General features: G+C 28.9%; 1 long non-coding RNA gene across 10 annotated transcripts; it reads right to left on the bottom strand.

Moving 5' to 3' along the window:
* Nucleotides 1-6,069: 6,069 nt before the first annotated feature.
* Nucleotides 6,070-9,129, bottom strand: LOC112720629 (uncharacterized). Of its 10 annotated transcripts, none has more exons than XR_003812229.2 (5): nucleotides 8,682-9,111; nucleotides 7,676-8,562; nucleotides 6,943-7,468; nucleotides 6,715-6,812; nucleotides 6,070-6,295 (listed from the first exon to the last, which is right to left on the bottom strand). It is a non-coding gene; the product is annotated as an uncharacterized lncRNA (long non-coding RNA). The 10 variants fall into 10 exon arrangements; XR_003162299.3 differs by having other exon boundaries at nucleotides 6,070-7,468; nucleotides 7,676-7,777; nucleotides 7,878-7,908; nucleotides 8,399-8,562; nucleotides 8,682-9,099; XR_003812226.2 differs by having other exon boundaries at nucleotides 6,715-7,468; nucleotides 8,682-9,112.
* Nucleotides 9,130-12,581: the final 3,452 nt, after the last annotated feature.

Here is a 12,581-nt window from a genome sequence, read left to right as displayed (position 1 = left end):
ACAACTCTCCTTGCAAAATGCTACGACTCTCAATTGTTCCCAGACAGCCTCGTTGCCACCTTCCCTTCCAATCTCTGCTAACACAAGCAAAACTAACTCGAGCACCACTGCCAGGATAGCTAGCATCACAATTAATCTTAAAGGTACTCACTGAGGGGGGAATCCAAGAGCCACTAATGGTTGAGGGGATAGATAGTCGTTGCAACTAAAAAATATTTCGGAGCTCCTTTTCTAAGGACAAAGCCATACCAATCACCTTGTCTGTGGTCCAATGCTCGTGAGGATGAAAGATCTTGTTATTTCTCGAACACCAAATCCACCAGAGACCAGAAAAGAATCTAAAAGGGCGTTGTTTGCTATTATATAAGAACCAATTCATCAAATCCACTGGTTGATCGGAGATCCCTAAAGCTTGCCAAACAAATTGGACTTTTAGACAATCCCAAATACAATGTAAAACCGATTCCTGACCTGAGAAACATCGTGGACAACTATCCGTGTGCGAAAACTCGCATGATAGGATATGATACTAGATGATATTACACATAACACAACTTTTGATTTTGTTATTTAGTTTCTATACACGGAGTGCCATAATTTTAAAGGATAATATATATTATCATAATTTTCAAAAGTGAATAGTACAAATGTGTATAAACTATTTTTTAGGATGATGACTAATATATATATATATAAAGGATATTGTGTATAATGTCACCTAATACTAAAAATATTAAACCCAGTATAATCCAACAATTGTATGTGTTATATATCTTTTTTGTAAAATAATAACATTTTTATTTTGTAGAACATATTTAGACCAATATATTTAGATACAAATAGAGACATACATTAATAAAAAACAATATTGCATACGAAAAAAGAAAGGAGTAATATTTTTGTTTTCCCTTACCTTTGTTTTTTAAATTAATGTCTGGCCTACATCTTTTGTATTTGATGTATGTACACCATGTTTAATTTATTATTTTCCTAAAATCAATATACCATTAACCATTCTATATATAGAAAACATTGCACGAGGAAGGTGTATCTTGATACATTAATATTAACGAAAATATTTAATAATAAAAAAAATTAACTAAAAACAACCAAAATTTATCTTGTTATTTAATATTTATTAATTATTATTAGAACTAATAAATATTAAAATAACTAAATTTATCTTATTTAATATTCATTAATAATATTAAATATCCTGTAATTTACATATAAATTCTTGAGAGTGACAGCAAATTTAATTTTTCTTTGTCCAGTTATGTATATATCTTGTTCTTTAAACAAAGTTTGGAAAGGAAGCCGCTTTAGACCAATCTAGAGTGATGAAGCTAGAATGTTTCTCTTGTATATATTCTTAACTGAATGTTAAGAAAGGGATATGGAAAAGGAATGTTTATAGACATGCCGATGCACTCACCTTTAATCGGATACATTTTACGTCTAATCCACTCCATATGCATGTTATTCCATAATTCTACCATTGATGATAGGAAAAAAATAGTTAGACAATAAAAATATTAAATAATATAAATAATAAATATATTGGATATTCAATTTATCAGGTGTGCGAATAATTATTTTAATATTAAAATTTAGGTGAGTAATTTGGAGTATAATATATTTTACTTGAATTAGGCCAATTTTAAATTTCATTATTCATATTGTTCAAAATAATCATTAATTACCTAGCATAATTCTAAATGAAAATATCTATAATGACTAGATAACTCAACTTATTGACCGAGGGTAAGGTTAATTGCTCGTGGGATTTTCAAAATTAGACATGATTTGTTCAATTTCATGTTAGACTGCAATTTCATCTCTATATGATGTTACTGATTATACAACCTACCCTAAATAGTAATGCTAGAAAACTAATTGTTTTTAGACAACATCAGCCCATGTTTTAAAAATTATTTTATTTATTTTAAATTTTAAATTTTAAATTATAAAAATTTAACTCTAAATCTCAAGATATAAACTCTAAAACAAAGTTAGCAAATATTAACTAACCAAAAATTAATTCTTTGTATTTTTTATTTTTTAATATATATTTACAATTTAAATTTTAACTAATTGCAAAGTTTATATGATTTATTATGAATCGAAAATGTTTAATAAATAAAAAAATTAACTAAAAATAGTTAAAATTTATTTTATTTAATATTTATTAATTATTGGTAGAATTGATAAATTTTAAATAAAGTAAATTTTAGTTATTTTTTATCTTCTTAATATTACCGAGGGTGATTTTATAGAGTTTCTTGAAGTTCTAATTAATGCGGTTACATTGTGATCAAATTACATAATTCAAAAATATAATATATTGTAACCACATCTTGTGATGCAGTACACAAACTTTGAATTGATTCAATCCCGTCAGACATTTTTTTTTTACTTTATATAAAATATTCTATTGTTTAATATATGGTAATATTTTATATTTCAAGCTAGCTTGTTTCGTTAGGTTGAATGTGAAGAGACATACTTTGTGAGATTTTTGAGCCTTAGCTTATTATGGAATAAATGTTAGGTTATTCTCCTCTTTAATTTTATTTCTTGAATAATTCTCTTTATGTTTACCTCTAAACCTTGCTTTAATTCCATTGAAGTTATATCTTTTGCCCGTATATATAGATGAATATGGTGGATATACTTTTCTTCATTTAGTTACTTTTTCCAAATAGTCATCCTTAAATTTTTTCCTTTTGTGCTAATATTGCCTATTGTTAAGAGCAATTTCAATGAAGTATTCTTAAAAATATTATTTTTTATTTTCTAAAAAAATTAATTTAAAATTAAAATTTATATTAATGAAATAAAATCGATCTTATTGTAGTGGGGCGGTATTATATATCTTGATAAAAGCCAATAAAATTTTGTTATTTATATAATTATTTTGATAAAATAATTAAAAATAATATAAAATATAAATTGAATTAAGACGAAGTACTTTAAATTATTATTTATAATATATAATTTTATAAATAATGATGTGATATTATATAGAATCTAAAAATTGAAATGAAAGTTACTATTAGAATTATTTGTGGTTGGCAAATTTTTCACAGAATTAAAAACATTATATTATGGAAAGATAGAGAGAGAGAAAGAGAGAGTGATTAAAGTGTCCTTGGAAGTAGAGAAATTAATATATTAAAGTGACAAATCTCATATTTAGTTTTAAATCACTATTTATAAAGCTAAGTATGGTTTAATAAATGCTAATGTAATATAAAAGAAAACTACCATTATTTTTGCTTTTGGTTTGTAAATCTTTTTACAGAATTGACAGTATTATATCGCGGAGAGAGAGATCAGAGAGAGATATTAAAATGGCTTTCGAAATAAAAAAATTAATATATAAGAGAAAAATGAGGGTAATTTTAGAAGGGAGGAATAATTAATATTTTTTTTAGAGTTGTGAAAATCGAACCGATTATTGAACCGCTCTAACTATTAATTTATTAGTTTAGAGGTTCAACTAATTCAACTATAATTTAACCTGAATAACTGAATTCTTAAAAATAATATATAAAACTATAATTAAGCACACAAAATCATAAATATAATTTAATATAATCCTAAAAAGTACATAAATAATTAAAAAATACACAAATTAAAAATACAATACCAAACAAGGTCTCACAATCTCATATAAATATAACACAATAGTCAAATATAAAAAATAATATCAAAGCTTATATATATATAATTCGTTACATTATATAGTATATATATGTTATAAAATATAAAAAATAAACACAAAATATATATATAGTCTAAATTAGATATATTATATTATTATTTTAACGATAAATATAATTTATGATAATAAATAAATAAATATTAACAAAATCAAAAGAAATCTCATGAATAAAAGGGGAAAAAAAAAAACTTTACCTGCTGGGCTTCAAAACTTTGGCCCAAATATCAAAGATAAGTAGCATATCTTTTTTTTAAAAAAGAAAGAACATTATTACTAGGATTTGGATGAAGACTCATAGTTATGACTTTACTGTCTCCACCAGTTAATATTTTGAAATTATCTTAGGTTTTACTTTATAATACTTATATTTACATGTTATTATTTAGGGATTTTTTTTATATAAATAAATAATAAAAATATTATTTCCAACTGAGACATGAGGAGCTAGAGAAGGATTTCTAAAAAAATATGAATGAAACGTGATTTAATTATTTTTAAAATTTTAATATTTTGAAACACTATAAAAATCATGATATAAAACTTGGAAACACAATATAAAGGAATATAAAATTTTCTAACATTCTTGAAAAAATTACTGTAAAAGATCGTTAGAGATATTTAATTATTAAAAAGAATCTTTAATACTAAAATTATTAAAAAAGATTAACTTATAAAATATTTAAAAAAAAGAACCAATTTTTTTTTTGTAAAAACACAAATATATTCTTAAATTATTTTTTTATTTATTTATCTCCTATAGACATAATTATATATACAAATTACTCTAAAATACATAATATAAGATTTAGAGAATGATGAGTAAAAAGTAAAGTTTACGAATATCAACAAGTAGTGTACCAAATTGTTCAAGTAATATCACGTTGAGTGAATATTGTTTTCACAAAAATTAAAGAACTGAGTATGCAAATACCGAATTAAACTAATTAGATCAATAGAATCTAGAATTGATGAATGTTGGAACTTGCTGAAAACTTGAAAGGCTTGAAACTTAAAGAATGAATACTTCGAAAAGTGCTTGTTGAGTTTGAAAAAATTAATAGTAATGGATGTCTAGGGTTTCGGAGATGTTCATGTTCTTAGGAGAATTAAACCTTGTTAACTTAATTCTAAAGCTTGCAAATCTTTGTTCATAACGAATTAAAGTAATCGATTTCCAATGTTTCGGCTCCTCGATTTCTCTTTAATCAATCAACCGCCAATGTCTTGGTCGATCAATTAATCAAAGAGGTTAAGTTCAAAAATCCGATTCAGTTTCTCAATGAAAAAACACAATTTTCGAAAATTGTCCTAATCCAAATTATATACCACGTATTCAAAACTAAGGTAATAAAAAATCATGTATTGTGTCGCACACTTAGAAAATCACTACGTCTAGTTGATTCAGAAAGTTATGTGAAAGAGTTTTCAAGCACGATTTGAAAATTAGTTCTATCGAATCAGTAAACAAATCCAAAACAGAATTAGCACACCTGTCGATGCTACTAAATCTTTAGTGATGAAGAACGAAATACTCAATCATAAATAGATTAATGCAAAGCTTTAAAAGAAAAAAAAACTTAGATTAATTAACCATTGAAACATGAACAGAGCTCCTAACCTTTTGACAAGGGTTTAGTGACTTCTGTTGGGTGCAAAATCAATAATGGACTGCTGCGAGAAACTCCCTTTCGATTGTGAATGTAATTCACTTATTTATACCTAGGTTTCCTCTAATTGAAATCTTAAAACCTAATCTTATCTTAATCAAAATAATTAAGATAATCTCTAATTAATTCAAATCCTAGAATTCAAAACATAATCAAATCAAATTCAAAAAACTAATTAATTACAGAATCTTCTTCAATCTTCACTTGAAATCCACTACAAGATTTTTGTTTATTTGTGGCAGTTTTTTTCTTATTTGTGGAGGTTTATAACCCCCACCAAATGGTTTGTGGGGGGGGGGGTTCTAAAACCCCTAAAATTTGAGGTGCCACGAGATCTTTTGTGGGAGTTTTTAAAAACCTCCCCAATCGATTCAGTGGAGGTTTTGTGTGTGTTTAGTGGGGGTTTTATATTAAACTTTTGTGACAGTTTTAAATCACTTTTGTGGCAGTTTAAAACCCCACAAATTGATTTTTTAATTTAACACAAATTAACTATTTTGTGAGATTTTCAAACCTCTACAAATCCTGTAATTATTTTATTTTTAATTTCAAATCATTCATTAATCTCATCTCATTTACATATTCTCAAATTAAAAATTTATTTTTTAATATCAAAATTTAAAAACTAAATTTTTTTATAACACAATTCCTCAATATAAGACATGATTCTAAATATAAAAAATTCCCAACATCAATAGTTCCAAACATAATTGCATATGGTATTATTCTACATAACTATTACTGTTTTTCTTTAAAAAGTAAAATAAAACAACAATTTCAATATTTCAATATCATCTAAATTTTAATTACATAAAAATCTCAAAATGAAAATATGAATGCAATCCCAAAAGACCTTGGAACTGAAGGAGAGAATGCATCTGGTAAACCTTGGAACTCATACCTACACAATTATGCAAGCATTTTCAATGTTTGCAACCCTAACTTCAAATAACCATGAAAACAAAATCAATAACCAATTACTCTATTCATTTCATGATATCAAATACATAACATTATGGCTAACCCGTATCCAATGTTATAAAGGAATCAAGATACAGGAGAAATTTTATACTAAATAATTTAAAGTTTTCAGAAATTAGGTTGGAACTAGAAAAGAGGTTGAAACAAAATGGTGCCAGAAAAAGGGTGAAAGCAGTATAGATTAAGAGAATGAAAAATTCACAACAGAATAGGGACATTTTCTTTGCTTTTTCCCTTTCTGTTCACACTCATTTTCTTTTCAGAACAGGGAATAAACTACAAAGTTATAATAGACTTCTAACATATTTACAATAAAACAGGATATGATTATTATCTTACCTCAACAAGCACTTATTCAAAAGCAATAGCAAAAAACTGGCGAGAAAAAAATCAGTACCCACTTTAATTCCAGAAATAGAAGAAACCTAAGCAAATGCCTAATAAAATCAGAAATTAAATCCATGAGTGAGTTTAATTTGTAAAATAAAAATAAGAAAATAAAAGAGAATAATTAATAAAGAGAAAATAGCATAACATAATAATTTTCTGTGAATTACATTCACATACATGTATATATTTTATGTTAGCAGATCATTCAAATCCCGTCAATTGGTGTATTGGTATTTCTATTAAACACTCATAGTGCAGGAATATGCAGTAGGGCTGTAGCATACCAAATAAAATAAGTCAAAATTTAATATTGAATTTTCCAAGCATGAGTAACAACTAGTCCTCAAACTCGAGAATAAAAGCTCAGTTATTAAGTAGAACATAACTGTTATAGATAAATAAGCATAGATATAGAAAAAGAACAATGAATTAAGGGAAAACTATATATGAAGGTGAACTCACTTTAGCATGTAATTCATAAGCCACGTCATCATCTCTATCTTTAGATATTAAATAACTAACAGCATCAAAAACTAGCCTCTCGTACATAGGGTGTTTGAGACGTTTCAAATTTGTTCTCAACCCCACACCAAGTATTTGGAGATATACATGCATTAAGGGATGATGAGGATGTTAAAACATACTTCTAAACTTATTCTTCTTCATGGACATGATTTACGTCATGTCTTGGAACATCCTGCACCTGTACACAAACCAATGTTTGAGCTTTGGCAGCTTCATTCATCCAATTTATTCTTGCAATGAATGTTAATAACAAAATAAAGCAGCTAACAACACCAATCAAGAGCCCTACGAACAATCCAGCAAGACCTAGGTGAAACTTAAACGCAAAAACCAAATCTAAAGGAAGTGCTATGAAATAGAATCCACAAAAACATTGAGAATGTACCAGGAAGAGTTATGAATGCATCAGCGTGTTTAGCCATTATTGACTTCCTTTCATGCATGTTTGCACAACTGTTTTTACTTTTCCAAAGGTTTCTCCAGATATCTAAACGAGGGATTTGATCAGCATAAGCTTTTCATAAGCAAAAATTCGGATCAAAAGATTCACATACATGATCATATAGTAACTAAAGATGGAATTGTACCTCACAATGCAACAGAGCTTTAGGAATCACTCTAACCATGAAAGATAAAGAAATAAAGTTCAAGACAGTTTAGAAAAAATTTACAATAAAAACAATATATAATAGTATATAAGTCATTAGTCCTAATCTTCTTCCACCATAAACCAAATCAATCTTCTTTTCAACCTTTCAATACAACAACTATAAATAAAACACATGCAAGAGTTTAAATATTAAGTTAAATAAGATAATTTGGGTTATTATTTTCCTAGTATTCCCAAAAAACATAAATATAACATTTTAAAATTAACACTGAGTAAGAGAATTTAAATAAACTAACGCTTCTGGTAATTTATTACAGGAATATATTATCTAGTAATTGGTAGTTATCGAAGAATAACCATAATCTTAACTTGCACTTTTGCAGAATCACATCAAACATCAGATACACCTCAGAGTACAAAACCCACGGCACAAATGAGTTCTAATGTAATAATTCCTAAACCATAATTAATGCTAGGGGAGGGAGGAGTAGAAGTTACCTTGACGGCAAGAAGTCCAAGTGCAAAAGTACTCCCTTTCTCAACCTCATGCTTAAACGGCAACAGCTTCTGAACGAGGTCTTCTTCTGTCACGGGAGGAGCTTGGAGGTGCTAAACCAAAGCTGGAATTGCTCCACCTTCAACAATCACGTTCACCACTTCTTCTGTAAGATACAACCACCAAAGGATTTACATCGAGAGACATGCACAACCGAATTTGCCAAAGACCGAAATGAAGAGAGCAACACGCTAGGAGATCGAAGAATGAGAACGGAGGATTTACCGTTTTTGGCAAGATCGACGAGCACGTGAGTGGCGCACTTGGCGGCGGCTCGATCTGACTCCTTCCATGAGAAAGTGGAGTTGAGGATGGAAACCTGCTCCTGGATGTCGGCAAGGATGGCGTCGCGGGCGTCGCCAGTTACTCTCCCTCTGATCTCAAATGCTACGGCGAGATTGATGGTGACAATGGCGAAGAGATGAATACGGTGGCGGCGAGTAGATCTAGGGTTTCATTCTCACTCTTCTTCCTCTTCTAATTTTTTTGGACAAGTTTTTGTTTAGAGTTAAATTTGTTTGGATTTAATCAAAGTAGGTTAGGGACGGGCCATGTGTTTGGACAATTGGGCTTAAGAATTTAAACTAACATTAATCAATGGGGATTTCATATTTTGCCATAAATAAAATATGTTGTAGAGATTTTCTAAAACTTCCGCAAAAAAATCCCAATAACAAGCAGAAATCTTGTAGTGATCAAATCCTTGAAGTTGGGCCTTGAGACTTTAGCATTAGAAGCATACTAGGCTAAACAGTTTGATACTAAGCGTGACACGCCCTTTGTGTTTGGGTCAGGGTGTGGCTCACCCTCTTCTCTGCGTGGCACGCCCTCTCTTTAGTTGGCTAGAGCATGGCACAACCCATTCTAGGCGTGGCACGCCTGGGCTTGGGCTTGCTCCCAGGGATTGGCTTGCCTTCATGCGTGACACACTCCTTTCTTCATGTGGCATGTCTGGTTTGATTTTGACAGGGCGTGGCACGCCCCTGCATCCTTGTGGCACGCCTATTTCTCAATGTTCAGGGTTTGGCACCCCTTTACTTGCCTCTCTAAGGCATGTCACGCCTAAACTTCTCCTTTTTCTGCATGGCTTTGCATGGCTTGATTCTTACGTGCTAGGCTCTTGATCTTCCATACAATGCTTTGCTCCCTTAATAACCTTCTTTTGCTACTTGATTTGCCTTTCTTTTAACTATATTTTCTTGAAAATACTTAACAAACATCTTAATAGCAAAAGATAACTAAAAATAATGAGATTAGAAGTTGAAATTATAATTAAACCTAAAAAAAAGAATTAAAAGCAAGAAAAACAATAAAAGATGCGAACACATAAGAAAACTAAAAACATCAAATACACTCAAAGAAACCACATATTCCTGACAAAAAAAAAACCAAGACATAAAGAGAAAAAAAGAATCGAGATAGAAAAATAGAATGATTATTACTTGCAATAAATTAAAGTACTACGATAATTATTTTATGATTTATTTATCTCTTCATCATTCTTATGGTGATGTGTTGATTTTTGAAAATATAATAAAATAATGAAGTTGTTTATTAGCGATAAATTGATGATTTATAATAACAAATTTTTGTTATAGATAAATATAAATTAATAAAAAATTGAGTATAATAAGTAATAAAAAGAAAATAGATATGTTCATAAAAAAGAAATAAATAAAAAAATAATTTAAAAAATATATTTATTTCTTTACAAAAAAATTTGATTTTTTTATTAAATATTATAAAAATTAATTTTAATAATTTTAGTACTAAAAATCTTTTTTAATAATAAAATATCTCTAACAGTCTTTTAGAATATATTTTTTTCAATATTCTTGGTATATATATATAGATTATTATTATTATTATTAGGCGAGTTCTCTTACCTATGGAATCTTACCTAAAGAATAATGCAGAAAATATATATTTGAAGCACATATAATATAACATAGAGGAATGAAATTATCAGGCTAAGAAAATTGGAAGTTCTAATTTGTCTTGACTCTTAACTCGGGTGGAACCTGAAAAACACCAAAATTATGTTAATAATTTGTTTAACTACCAATAACTGATGCTTAATCGTTGATATAACATCATTATTATTTAGCACACTTTCTTCAAGTTGAATTGGATCGATATTTAAATTTTTTATTTTTGATACTTTGTTGACAGTGACATTTTTTTAGATTATAAATTATTAACGTGTTAATCTCAAATATGATCCTATTTAATTTTGGGTAAAGAAATCAGTTTTTTTATTTTTAAGAGGCACATAAATTAGACCATTTAATTGAAGTACTAAAATTGAACCTTTTAATTTTTGAAATTAGATCGTCCAATTTCTATTTCAAAAAAATTAAAAATTTGAGATACAAAAATCAGATTTTTTAATTTATATACCTTTCATAATTTTAAAAAATACAAAAAATTACAATATTTAAATATATCTATCATTCCACTGCTACAGACCAAAAAAAAAAATTAGACCAACATATATTTACAAGACAACTGCATCCAAAATGGCAAAGAAAAATCCACTGCTAAGGTTTGCTGCCACCAACACATTTCTCTACTAAATATATTTGTTTTACAGCTGTTTCCTTTGAAATTATTACGATTACCATTTTTGGGGGAAAAATAATAAAATATTTATTAATATAAAAAAATCTTTTTACTTGTGTTATTATATGTTTTCTACTGATGGTGACCGATACGATTATTTTTGTTTTATTTATGATACAATACAAAGATATACAACGGATTTTTTAAATAAAAAAAATAAATTTATTATATAATATTGTATATTTTTTTAAAATTATTTACAATTTTTACATAACATAACTTATTTCTTTTGCATTATGAAAGAGATATAAGTATCTTATTTTCACTAAGCAACAAAAAATTATATCGAATGTGGTTTGTAAACAATATAAATTTAATAGAGTTAAATTTTAAAGTGATCTCTGAGATTGATCATTTACATTAAAAAAAATTTTGAATTCAATTATACTTATTCATATTTTGGCTCACTACCTAACTAGATCAAAAATGAATAAAACCCAATTTACAAATAATAAGCCAGCCTGATACCATACCCGACCTCACAGAGGTTGTTGCGATGACGTAAATTTAACCCTACTTATCAAAATAAGTAATCAACTCTTACTATCATTCCCATTCATCTAGAAGGGAGATTCTAATAACCTCCCTACCAAAATGGAGTAACTAATCCACCATCAAATGTGAGACTAATCAAAAAGTGATTATTGACTCTACACCTATACTTATAAATACCTTGACATCTTCAGGTATTTTTCGAATTCCAATATACAAAAAACCTGCCTAAATCCCTTACTAACTTAAGCATCGAAGTTTCTAAAGGTATCACCTCCACTTTCTCACGAGGAACTCGGACGTTGGCACCTCAATTCCAGAAGACGTCAGACACTGCCCCTCAAAAAGGAGTCTGGACCTGATGTTCAGGCCTAAATTCACTCATTTCAGGTAACCCTCGAAACATTGGCGTCGTTGTCAGAGACCTCAAGACTATATGATGGCGGACGACATCCTAAAAAATGGACATACAGCTTTTGACTTTAAAGCCCTAGAAGAGGAGTAGCATAACGATGAACGTGCATTAGTCATACCTTCCTGAGCTGATAGAGGAAAAGGTGTAGCCAGAGATACAAATCCTTTGAACTCGGAAGGACACAAGATAAGCTCGGAAGTACACTGACCTTAAGGATCTGGACCAAGAGATCCCACGAAGATATGGGACTTGTCCACGAAAATCAAGGTCGGTTGGAATAACTCGAGGAGGTGCTAGAGCGATAACGAAAATCTAAAAGAGCCCTAAGAAGGGAGGTGTACGAGGGGAATTAGAAGAAAAGCTATTGAAATTGGAGTCCGACTTAAAGGGTATGAGGAGCTGACCGAGAAGAAACACTCTTGATGGGTAAAGATCTATTCATAGAAGATATCATGCGGGCTAAAATTTCTAGAAGCTTTCAGAGCTTGGACATGGATCTTTATAATGGAACCACCGATCCGAGGCATCATCTGAGAAATTTTAAAAGCTGCATATACTTGGCAAATGCATCGGATGCAACTCGCTATCACTACAAG

Source organism: Arachis hypogaea, chromosome 11, assembly GCF_003086295.3.
Source record: "Arachis hypogaea cultivar Tifrunner chromosome 11, arahy.Tifrunner.gnm2.J5K5, whole genome shotgun sequence".
Taxonomy (NCBI): Eukaryota; Viridiplantae; Streptophyta; class Magnoliopsida; order Fabales; family Fabaceae; genus Arachis; species Arachis hypogaea.
The sequence above is the reverse complement of the archived record's forward strand: the minus strand, read 5'-3'. Positions and strand labels throughout refer to the sequence as shown.